General features: G+C 36.0%; 1 protein-coding gene across 22 annotated transcripts in view; it reads left to right on the forward strand.

The window, feature by feature from the left end:
• The window catches only part of ATXN1 (ataxin 1), a 521,647-nt gene that overhangs the window by 263,954 nt on the left and 245,364 nt on the right, over window positions 1-12,329 (forward strand). For all 22 annotated transcript variants that reach the window (XR_012472582.1, XM_074207313.1, XM_074207312.1 and 19 more), the window contains one exon: window positions 6,121-6,181. The gene's annotated coding sequence lies outside the window, so the exon portion shown is untranslated. The remainder of the gene's footprint in view (window positions 1-6,120; window positions 6,182-12,329) is intronic.

The following is a 12,329-nucleotide window of genomic DNA, read 5'->3' on the forward strand; positions in this document are numbered from 1 at the left end:
GCACATCATAAATGCTTAGTAAATGATTCTTGACTAAACTTTTTATTCTAGATTTAATGTGCCAATACTTTAAAAAATTAGTTATTAGTTAAAATAAAATTCGTTGACTCTTTCCCCAAGTTTTCACATCCTTTTTGAATTACAGGCTATAATATTAGAAATGATACAAGCTAGTCCTGAATTATAAACTAATCTCCTCGACACTTTTCCTTCTGTGTATTCCATAGGATTCATAAACTCAACATGTTGTAACCATTCCTTTAAACTTAATCTTATAAATTTCCTTTTTTACTATTAGAATCACTGTCACCCCTCCCAGGTTTAGAACCATGATATCAATCTTTCTTAGCACATATTCAGTCAGTTACCAAATCTTACATACATATTTTCTCCTCTTTATTCTTATAGTTATCACTCCAGATCAATTCATTATCCTATTTTACCAGGACTGTTATCTTAATCTTTTGGATTCCTTACCTCAAAACTTTCCTAACTTGAGTCCATTTTTCTCCATAGCTGTTTAGTGATTTTCCTGAAGCACACATCTGATCAGCTCAACAAACTCTGCTCTCCCTTTTAGGATGAAAGACAAATTCCTATTTGGTTTTTAAAGCTTTTCATAAGCTGACCCCTTACCTTCCCAGCCTTCTTGTCTTTTGCCTTCCTTCTTGAAATCTGCCATCCAGCCATTTTAACCTATGGACTGTTTTGCCTTCAGGACATTTTTATGTCTCTTCTCTGTGCATTTGCATAGGCTAGTTTCTGTGACTAAATTAGTCCATCCTCAACTTTTGGAATCCTGCCTTTCATTTAAGACTTAGCTTTACTGCTATCTTTTACATAAAGCCTTTTCTCATAGTTTACTGACATGAATGTATATGTATATGCACATAAAATATATATTCATATATACACACATAGAAATATGTAGAATATAATTTATAACAATATAACATATCATTATATAACATATTATATATACATACATGTAAATTCATATGACATGGATGTATGTAAACACACTGATACTTATACAGACAAATATTTTCTCTTCCATTACATTGTTGATTCCATTAAGGTAGGGTTTATTTCACTTTTGTCTCATCTCCCATAGAACGCAGTTCCCTACACGCAGTAAATTATAAATAAATATTTGTTAGTTGATTACCCCTTTGCCCTTCTTCCATATTAGCATATAACTAGTTGTTCTCTATTATTTATTTTTATATGGTTTTTTTGATTACTAAGTATAGGACTCTAAACTAGCTTGGACTCAAGTTGGCTTTATTTATTACTAATGACATCCAATTTATCATGGTCATTTTGAATTCTTATCATGTCAACTGCTAAGGTGCTTCATCATCCCTCCCAACTTGATCTCACATATGACCATATGAGCAAGCTCTCTTGTTCATTACCTCATCATTAGTAAAAATTTTAAGGACTCCTACATTTTGCTCCCAGACTCAATCAAGTTATTTCATTCTAATCAGTGAGTTGGTCTATGAAAAATTCCTTCACATGATTGGATGTCCAGAGATAGGTATAAAAGTCATTATCTTGTGCTGAGGATCTAATGGTGCAGGCAAGGAAGATATCAAGTGTACTTACTGTGACTAATGGCATCCAAATGAGACCAAGTTCTTGCCTTGTTGTTGTTTATGACTTTTCCCTGAGCTGCCTTGAAAGACTGTGCTTCAATGATTAACTTTGAGTTTAGGTCAGATGAGAGTGTGTTCTGTCTGCCACGCTCTGATAGCTTAAGCAAAATATGAATGCAAGTTATTCAAGACTTTATAGATGCTGATTAAAGGATTGTGTGCTTGTGACACATAATCAGAAAGATGCAAAATAATTGAGAGATGTTTGCCAGTGTGTTCCTGTCCTGATGGGGCTGTCAGGACTCTCATTTGTCCTGCTCTTAAGCCTGTTTGGTTAGGACCTTTTGGCCATCTCAGTAACTTCCATTGAAAATCATGAAAAGGGCTTACTCTCTTGGGAATGACCTCTCTTTTCACATTAGAAAGTCATGAACTTGAAAAAAATAACTGATCAGCTGGTGACCATTGATAATATTGACAACCGCTTCATAGAGAAGTTGAATTGAATCTGTTTTTAGGTTTTTTTTTTTTTTTTGCAAGGCAAATGGGGTTAAGTAGCTTTCCCAAGGCCACACAGCTAGGTAATTATTAAGTGTCTGAGACCAGATTTGAACCCAGGTACTCCTGACTCCAAGGCCAGTGCTTTATCCACTACGCCACCTAGCCGCCGCTTGAAATGAATCTTTATGTGTTCTGAATTTTAGAGAAGAGGAGAGAAAATCTATGGAAAGGCAAAAAAAAAATGCATCAAATGGAGTACCAAATGCTATATTTTGTCTGGAATTTAACATGCTTGAAGAGGAGTACACTGGAAAGATAGACTGAAGTCAGACTGTGAAAATCTAATATAAAAACATTTCTAGAAGCATTACAGTGACTAGGGGGGAGTTATATATTTTAGCAATATTGTTTCTCATCTATATACAGAATGGATTAGAGAAAAGAAAGTCTTGAGACAGCAATATTCCACATAAATGTTTATGAAGGCCTGAGATATGGTGATAGTGGTATAAATGGAGAGAAGATAATGAATGTGAGGGATATTGTGGAGAAAAAATACAAGATGACCATTTTTTAATAAGGCAAATGAGAAAATTAAAATAACAGGGATTGCTAAAGATAGAAACTCGGGCATTTGGAAGGATAATGGTACCCTGTGCAGAAGTAGAGAAGGTGGGAAGGATGATTTTTTTTTCCTGGGGGGGGTGGGAGGTGGGTTGAAAGAATGAATAATATTTTGGCCAATCTGAGTTTTATATGCTTTTTGGAACATTAAGTTAGAATGCCCACTTCACTTTGCAGTTCATGATTGAACACTTGAACTTAGGAGAGACAAAATGGCTAGCTATATGACTATAGAATCATCTAGATTAAGACAATAATTCAACTGTGGGAGCTTATGAGGTCCTCAAGAGAGCAGGTATAAACAGAGAAGAAGCAAACCAGAGTGTTGGGTTATGTGTACATCCACATGAATGATGATACTGCAAAGGAGATTAAGAAGGAATATGGAAAAAGTAGGAGAGCCAAGAGAGAACAGTATCAAGAAACCTTAGAGAGGAAGGAGTATTCTAGAGCAGAAAAGAGTGAACCAGTTTCAAATGTTCCATAGAGGTCAAGAAAGGATGACTGAGCAAAGGCCATTGGATTTGACAATTAGGTCATTGGTAGCTTTTTAGTTTAGCAATAAGTCCAGACATCAGATTGGCATTACTTAACTGGTTGCTAAGCCTTCCCAACAGATGATACTTTCTGATATATTTGATGAAGTTAAGACAGAATCCAGAGTCTTGTGAAACTCAAAACATATTAACTTGATTGATTCCTCATCACCTACCAAGCCAGCCAGTCTTTTTTAGAAGAAAATTAGCCTGCCCTGACAAAATGTGTACTTCAAAATGTACTACTTGGCAGTCTTCTAAATGTTCAGACATCTTCCAGTGTTTTTACAGGTATCTAAGTTTAAATGAAAGATTTATATAATATCTGTGGTCACCCAGGGATAGATAATTTCTAGCTTGCATTCTGCTATATCCTCTAACTACTTCTGCCTCATTTGGGTATATGAAATCAAGGGAGTCACCTGTCTTTCTTTTAACTGAAATGCAATGTTTTCTTGCTTACCAGGAATGATCTCCAAAATTACCCCTAAGCTCTAAAAACGTCATGTCTCCCACTTTATATCTGACCAAATGAGATAATGAGGCCTTTCCTGATTTTCCTAACTAAATAGTATCCTCTGAAATTACTTTGAATTTGTGTTTGTGTGTGTGTGTGTGTGTGTGTTGTTTGTTTTTCCCTGACAGTTGGATTAAATGACATGTCTAAGGTCACACAGCTAGGTGATTACTAAGTGTCTGAGGTCAAATTTGAACTCAGATCCTCCTGACTCCATGATCATTGCTCTATCCACTCTGCCACCTAACTTTTCCTGCAATGTGCTACCTAGCTGCCCCTTTGATTTTGTAACAAATTTGTGTGTGTGTGTGTGTGTGTGTGTGTGTGTGTGTGTGTGTGTGTGTGTGTGTGTGTGTGTGTGTGTGTCTGTGTGTGTGTGTAGAGAGAGAGAGTTATTGCTTGTTTGTTTTGTCATACCAGTTATATTAGCAGTAATTTGGAATTATATTCTGAGAATACAAAAGGCTTAAAATATTCAGTCTCATTGGAATAGAAGATTAATGAAAAGTTTTCAATCTCATTAGGAGAGAAGATAAATGAAAGCATAAATGATACTACAAAGTAATGACATATGCTATCATAAGTGGTATAAGCATAGAGTTTAGATAATAAGTTAAAACAATGATTTTTAAGACAGTTGATGTAGGCTGCAGTAGAAGATTTGACTAGATCTTGAAGGAAGGACAGAACTTGGATAAATAGAAGGGGTTATTTCACAAAGGATAAACATAGAGGTGGGCATGAATAAAATGTATATAGGGAGACATCTGGTACCCAGATCTTTTCTTTGAAACTATTCTTTTTAAGGTCAGTGGTTCTTACTCCAAACAGCAAACCAACAGGCATTTCTTTCTTTTTCTTTTTCTTTTTCTTTTTCATTTTCTTTTTCTTTTTCTTTTTCTTTTTCTTTTTGCAAGGGAATGCTGTTAAGTGACTTGCCCAAGGTCAAACCGCTAAGTAGTTATTAAGTTTCTGAGATCAGATTTGAATTCAGGTCCTCCTGACTCCAGGGGCCAATACTCTATCCATTGTACCACCTAATTGCCTCATCCAATGGGAGAGATGTAGAAGCATATATATATATATATATATATATATATATATATATATATATATATATATATATGCAAAAAAGGGGAGTGTAAATGGAAGGTAATCTTTGAGGGAAAGCATTGAGGGGACCAAGAAAGGGAGGTTAAGAGATGGAGATGAGGAGGGAGAACTTTCCAGGCATGGGGAACATCCAGGGGAAATTCATATAATTGGGAGATGGAGAGTTCAGTGCAATGAATAGCATTTAACCAAATTTCATTATCTTTTTATAGACTCAATATTATAAAACCTTAGAAACTACTAGAATAGACTATGATCTACATGTGAATCAGATCTGTGATATCTCTGACAAATGGTCCAGCCTTTGACAGTTTTTATCTACCTCTCCCTTTTTGTTCTGTACGTTATATTTTACATTGATGATTTTCCTTTTTGGTTCTTTGTCTTCAATTACATCCTTTTCTTCCTAACTCTGAACTATTGTCTTCTCTCTGGACCCCTTCTTTCATAAGTCTCTTAAATTCTACTACGGTTCTTTTCCCCCTTCTCTGCTTTTCTCCCTCCAAATTAACTTCTTCAGAGATGTCATATGATATGAGATAGCGCATATATATCAGTCATCTATCAACTATTACTTCTGTATTACAGTCTCTAGCTCCAATTCTTCAACTCAACTTCATTCCCTATAATATGTCTCCAGTTTAGCATTCGTCATTTCAAACTCAAAATGTTCAGGACTAGATTCATCAGATTTACTGCAAAATCATTTCCCCTTCCCAGCTTCCTGTTTTCTGTAATACCCTTCTCTGGCATCAGCAATTTATCAGTTCCTGAAATGGCAAAAAAAAGCACTATTTTGTTTGATTAAAGTACATTTTTTAAAAAACCCCATTGATATATCTGAAAAACAAATCAGAGACAGTCCATAAAAATATTTCCCAGTCTATAATGCTTTTTTTTCTTCCTTACATTACAGAGTCATAAGTAAGATATACCATGGAAAGAACAATGCTGCAGTGTAGTATCTCTAAGTCAGAGGGTATGCATAGGTTAATGACTTTTGGGATACCATTGAAAAGTGCTTTTCAGATGTATTGACCAATTCATAGCTCAACCAACAATGCATTAGCATGTACAGTGGTTTTTATTTTTATTTTTCTTGCTTTCCTCAGGCTGACTTCATTTAGTTTTGTTTTTATTATATTTAGGGCTTCAGGAGTACAGACTTGGGTTTATTTGCAGAAATAACTTAATCTTGTTTTTAATCTCATCTTTTTTTTTCTTTCAGTTTTCCAAAGAAGTTAGACCTATTCCTTGGTGAAGAGAAGAAATTGTGCTTTTCCCAAAAGGTCAGTTTTCATTTAAATCTTATATCTTCTTTTAATTTTATAGAAAATATTTATTGAAGAACATTATTCCAAAAAACCCAAAAGAAACAGTTATTTTTAATAATGCTTTCTAGTTGAGTTGCTTGAGTAATTTTTTCCTTCTTGCATTTTTGCCTGTAATATCTGGACCTATATGTAGCAGAATGCAATTTTATCTCTTTTAGTCCTTACTATCAGAAATTCTCTCAAAAGTAGAATTTTGTCTATAATAATTAGATTCTTGTGTCATTTTTTACTATCCATATGTTTCATTGTTAATTGGTATCCTTGTTTTCATCATTCCAGAATCATAGACTCTTTGCTTAAAAGGGAACTTTAAGGTCACGTAACTGGCCGGTATAAGAACTACCTGTAGAATAATCTGAGACAAGTGGTTATCTATCACTTGCTGATTTACTTCCAGAAATGGAAAATTCACTAACTCTGATAGTAGCCCATTCCATTTTTGGATAACTCTGTTAAAGAGCCCTTAGCCAAAATCTTCCCTCTCATAACTTCCCATTAGTCCTACTTCTACCATCTGGAACTGTACAGACTGGTGGCTAGTTAGCATAGTTCCTTATGCAATACAGATGAAACAGTCTGTTCTGTCTTGCTTCAGTAACCCCTTATCATCCTTGGGTCCTCTGTGTTCACTGGCTTAATCTCTTACACTTCCTTTTTTCCAGAAGACAGTCCTACAGATATGTGATGACAACTGTCACATGCTCCCCAGAGCACAGCCTCTCCAGAGGTTATGCCCCAGACTGTACATCCTCAAATTCTTAACTTGTTCTGCAAATGACATAGGAGTGTCTCAAATACTACTGATGCTGCTCCTTTATGTCAGTGGCCTTCCTGAATGTGGTACCCTGGAACAGAAACTGATGAGGGTTGGTAGGGACAACATCTCTCTAGTTCCAGATTGTTCTCGACACATCACATAGGCGGCTCTTACTGAGACCTCAAGCTATTAAGTCCACAGCCAGAATAGGATGACAATTCTATTTGAGGAAGTGGGATGATTTAAAAAATTTACAAAATATATAGGACCACTTATAGTAATTAGAAGAGAGAGAGAGAGTGCAAAAATGAGAGGCATTTGGAAAAAAGGTTCACTTTAGGGATGGTGCATGTGTTGAGCCTTTTTTAATATACAAAGGTGAGAAAAGATTAAATTTCAGGTATGGAACTTGTTACAGGACATGGAAGCAAAGACTGGAATGTTGAGTTCAAAACACAGCAAGAAGTCTGTAGTGTATGTAAACCTGGAAAGCTAGGCTATGGGTAGATGGTGAACAGTGTAAAGGTTAATTGTCCTATATTTTATTCTAGTGATAATAGTGAGCCACTGAAGATTCTTGAGCAGAGGAGTAACATTATCAGACTTGTTTTTTAAAAAGATTATTTTGGCAGTTGTGGGTAAAGAAGTGAGAGACTGCAAGCCATGTTACTTTTTATAGTCCTCTACAAAAGAGGCAGTAAAGGACTGGACTAGGGTGGGAATCATGTGAGTGAAGAGAAGAGGGCTGATGTTATAAATCTTGTGGCAATACAGTTGACAATTGAGTGAATGAGTGGAGAAAAATAAAAGGAAGAAGTCAGGTTTGTAAACCTATGTAGCATAGAAATCATTTGAAAGAGAGATGTGTTTTTAAGCAAATACATAAATAGAGAGATGAATAAATGAATAAGTAAATGTATATGTTCTATATCTACCATGAGTTTTTCATTCCTGTTTGCACATGTTGAATCTAAAATACCTATACGATATCTATTTGGATATATCTGACATCCAATTGAAAAAGGGAAATCAGAGATCAGGTGAAATATTAGAGCTGGCTCAATGGATAGAGCACAGGCCCTGGTGTCAGGAGGACCAGAGGTCAAATTCGGCCTCCCGCATTTAATAATTACTTAGCTGTGTGACCTTGAGATAATCATTCAACCCTTGCATATATATTATGTATTTTTTTATTAAGGCTGGATATAGGGAAAAGATAATCACTGTCACAGAGTTAATTGAACTCAAAAGAGTTGATGAGATCAAAACAAAAGAGAAGAGAATAGAGTAGAGAGAGCAGAGCTAGGTCAAGATGAAAGAAGACAAAGTGGGAGCAACTACTTTTGGGAGTGTAATAAGGATACCTTATGCAAAGGTGCAATAGGAAAGACTCACTTGAGATGAATACAAAAAATTTATTGCAGACTCAGCTGACAATGGTATTTGATTTCTTCTGGCAACATTAAGCAATATCAGAGGAAGAGGAGGAGATAAAGGAAGGGGAGTGATCTGGTTTGGGTTTAGAAAGGCATGAGCAGAGCAATGTAAAAGATATTCTTCTTAAGAAGTATTTTTTAATTATTGGGTCAAGATTGTTAAGGGAGAAAAGTGAAGCCAAAGCAGGAATGTGCGACCAAGGAAAAGTCGGGAAAAATAGAATACCTGAAAATCATGGTGAGGAAAAAGAATACGTGTAGAAAGAGTAAGGCACAGGAAGATGTGGAAATTTAGGAGATTGGCATCAGAGGCGATCTAGAATTCTAGGTCATAGAATTGGAATACTCATGAGTAATGGTGAGAGTAAAGATATGATCATTCCCTATGTGTGTCTGAGAGGATGAAAGATCAAGTCATGGAAACTGAGAAACTTGGAGATCAATATATTTTTATATTATTAAATATTTTATTTGAGTTTTACAATTTTTCTCCCAATCTTACTTCCCTCCCCCCACCCCACCCCTCACAGAAAGCAATCTGTCAGTTTATTTTGTTTTCATGTTGTACATTGATCCAAACTGAGTGTGATGAGAGAGAAATCACATCTGTAAGGAAGAAACAAAAAGTATAAGAGATAACAAAGAGATCAATATTTTAAATTGATGCCAGTTTGTATATTAAAATACCCCAGTATAAAGAAATTGGGATGGAGGGAAGACTTAAGCCAGTTATTGAATGCTGTGAGAAATGAAGGACACTATTCTGAAAATACCTGCTATTAGAGTATGGTTTGAGTTGTATTTGAATGGAACAAATCTAGTGGAAGGGGGAGAGCCAGAATATGCCTTGTCCCAACAAATTAGGGCTGCATGATTCATTATTCGAGGTGATTGGGGGGCAGTGTCTTCCAGTGGTATTAAGTCTTAGTTAGGGATTGTTCAGATGAGGTAGGGGAGAGAGCAAGCTTAGAGCTTGGTCATACATTGAAAATGCCAAGATCAACCATTGCATCTTGGGCCATCACCAGTCATCTTGATTTTTGTCTTGCCACTGAACATTCATGACTCTGGAAGAGAAAGTGAGGCTGAAGACTTTATATAACTCTGCCTCACTTAAATCCAATGTATACATGAGTCAAGATATCACCCTATGATGTCACTGTTCCTCTTTAAAAATAAAGGACAAACAATGGAATGCAGCTATAGTAGTTACTTAAAGGACTGTGAAAAGTTAAGAACTTTGTAATCCTTGGTGTGATGTATAAACATACATTATCATCATTGATAATAATAATGATTATTATAACTTTGGCAGGATTCACTTTAACTCCCACATCTATTATGTTGAATTTTTTATTCATTTGCAGCTCAATAAAAATCATGAAATTTAATTATCATCTACAATTATCAGTATTAATAATTGATATCAGTAATAATATAAAGCTTAAGTTAAATAGATTATTCTCTTTCAAAAGAATAATTGCACTTTTGGTATTTAATTTTTGTCTGGAAGATAACTTGAATTATCTTTTGGTTTTTTTGGATCCCAAATGTTAAACACATAAGTAGACACTTAATAAATTTTTATTGACCTTATTGATAGTCTGACTGAATAGATGAATGATCTCCAAATTCCCTTCCAGCCCTAAATCTGGTTAATATTGTGTAATCAATGGCATTATGAAGAATCATAGACTATTAGAGACAGAAAGAATTTTAGAGATGATCATGACCTAGATTGAGTTAGAATAGGGATGATAAAGATTAGAGAGACCCAGAACCTTGGCCAAAGTAAGGTGGACATTTAGTTGCAGAGCTTAAATAAGAACCTAATGTCATCCCAATGCTCTTCCCATAGCAGAAAATGTTCCTATATCATGAACTAATTCTCTATAGTAACAGCTGGTATAGCCTATTGAGGAATTAAGATAATAATAGCTAGCAAAGATAACAGCTAGCATTTATATAAGGACTTACCGTGCAAAGCCTTTTATAAATATTATCTAATTTGATCCTCACAGCAACTCTGGGAAGTAGGTTCCCTAATTATCCCTATTTTACAGTTGAAGAAGCTGAGGAAAATAGGATAACTGCCTTGCCCAGGGTCACCTAGCCAATAAGTGTTTGAGGCTAGATTTGAAATCAGGCCTTTCTGATGCCAGGCCACATGCTCAATCTGTTATACCCCTAGCTGGCTATGACATGAGAGATATTTCTGTTTAGCTGGGTTCTCATTTAACAGAAGAGATTCACCAATTCCACTTATCTGTCAATGTTTAATTGAGAGATTCTTTGTGATGTGATGGGGACAGATTTTTCAAGAAATTATTCCCAAGCCCTAGATTTCAAGGATGTGAAAATATGGTTGTTGTGCAGGCAGAAGACATCCTGGATGTGTTTGTGTCTGTGTGTGTGTGTGTGTGTGTGTGTGTCTTGCTAGAGCTGCTTAGCTTCCAGACTGCCAGCTCCTACCTCCTACTACCCTTGTTGATTGTCCCCAAAATCTTATCCCCCCAGGGAGTTTTAAACTTTATTCTAGTGTCACAGAGGCAATTTTTACAAATACACTGCCTCTTCCTCATCCAGTATACATTAAAGAGAAGATGTAATTTAGCAAGCCCATTAGACTATCAAGACTAGGGTTAGCACAGGGGTAAGTCAAAGCTCAACAGAAGCACAGAATTTAGACCCAGAAGGGATAATAAACAGCAAATAGCTCAATCTTCTCAATTCATAGATGAGGAAACAGGTGCAGCAAAGATGAATGACTTCTCCAAGGTCACCCATGTTGCTACCAATAGAGCTAGACTTCAAATCTGGACCTCTTAAAGCTAGCTTGCACTAGCTGCTAATCATTCTTAATTAGAACTGGGGCAAATCTGTTCATCTCAGCTCAAGTGTCTTCTTATGTTTGAGAGATACCAGCTTTGCTTGTTTTTTTTTTCCATAAAGGCTATATGGATATAAGCTTTCTGTCTTCATTTAGCTCCTTCATCTCAACAAATGGGACAATGAGTCCATGTTAAAGTGCAGTGACCTGAATTAACTGGAGCAATTCAAAGGGGACTTGACATACCCACTTGTTGGCTTCTTAGAGAAGGAAGACAGTCTCTGTGCCTTTCCATACTCTGCCTTAGAGCAGGCGGAGGTGATTCACTTAGGAATGTCTGTATTTCTGCAGCCCTGGGCAGCTCAGTTTGCACAGATGTTCAGAGTCATTAGAATTGTGAACATGTGGGACTCTCCTGCTGTCAGCAGCAATCTAGGAGAAACCTGAGATGATTTAATTCCACAACAAACATTTATTAATCAACAAACATATATTCATCACCAGTTGTGTGCAGTGAAAATATAGAAAACCTGCCTTAGAGTTAGGAAGACATAGGTTCATGTCTTCTCTCTGACCTTAACAATGTGATTCTGGGGTTCATAGACAACATTTTTGTTTGTTTTGTTTTGGTGAGGCAGTCAGGGTTAAGTTACTTATCCAAGGTCACAGGGCTAGTGTTTGAAGCAGGATTTGAACTCAGGTCTTCCTTACTCTACCCTATTCAGTGCCACCTAATCACCCCAACCAACTCTTTATGGGGTGTGGGTTTTTTTTGCAAGTCAATGGGGTTAAGTGACTTGCCCAAAATCACACAGCTACATTAGTATTAAGTGTTTGAGGCCAAATTTGAACTCAAGTCCTCTGGACTCCAGAGCCTATGATCTATCTACTGTGCTGCCTAGCTGCCCACCCCACCCCCAGCCAACTCTTTAAAGACTATCACTGTAAATTACAAAGAGTTATCTTTGATAGAAAGAGTTCCTTCATTGGTAGTTTCCCATGCCAAAAAAATATTTAGACTATGCATATGTGTATAATATGCATATAAAATATTATATTATTATGAATAAACATTATTCA

This window comes from Macrotis lagotis, chromosome X, assembly GCF_037893015.1.
Source record: "Macrotis lagotis isolate mMagLag1 chromosome X, bilby.v1.9.chrom.fasta, whole genome shotgun sequence".
NCBI lineage: Eukaryota > Metazoa > Chordata > Mammalia > Peramelemorphia > Peramelidae > Macrotis > Macrotis lagotis.